At 43.6% G+C, this 367-nt stretch overlaps 1 pseudogene; it reads left to right on the top strand.

The window, feature by feature from the left end:
- Nucleotides 1–367, top strand: part of LOC107475264 (uncharacterized) — a 13,266-nt pseudogene that overhangs the window by 3,735 nt on the left and 9,164 nt on the right.

The following is a 367-nucleotide window of genomic DNA, read 5'->3' as shown; positions in this document are numbered from 1 at the left end:
GTCACGGCACGGCTAATCATCTGTCGGTTCTCAATCAGGTTGGAATAGAATCCAGTGATTCTTTTGCGTCTGTCACTAACGCCCCACAATCGCGAGTTTGAAGCTCGTCACAGTCATTCAATCATTGAATCCTACTCAGAATACCACAGACAAGGTTTGGACCTTCCGGATTCTCTTGAATGCCGCCATCAATTCTAGCTTATACCACGAAGATTCCGGTTAAAGAATCCAAGAGATATCCACCCAATCTAAGGTAGAACGGAGGTGGTTGTCAGGCACACGTTCATATGTGAGAATGATGATGAGTGTCACGGATAATCACATTCATCAAGTTGAAGAACAAGTGATATCTTAGAACAAGAACAAG

The sequence above is a fragment of the Arachis duranensis genome, chromosome 2 (genome assembly GCF_000817695.3).
Source record: "Arachis duranensis cultivar V14167 chromosome 2, aradu.V14167.gnm2.J7QH, whole genome shotgun sequence".
NCBI lineage: Eukaryota > Viridiplantae > Streptophyta > Magnoliopsida > Fabales > Fabaceae > Arachis > Arachis duranensis.
Note: the sequence above shows the minus strand (reverse complement) of the source record. Positions and strands in the feature narration are given on the sequence as shown.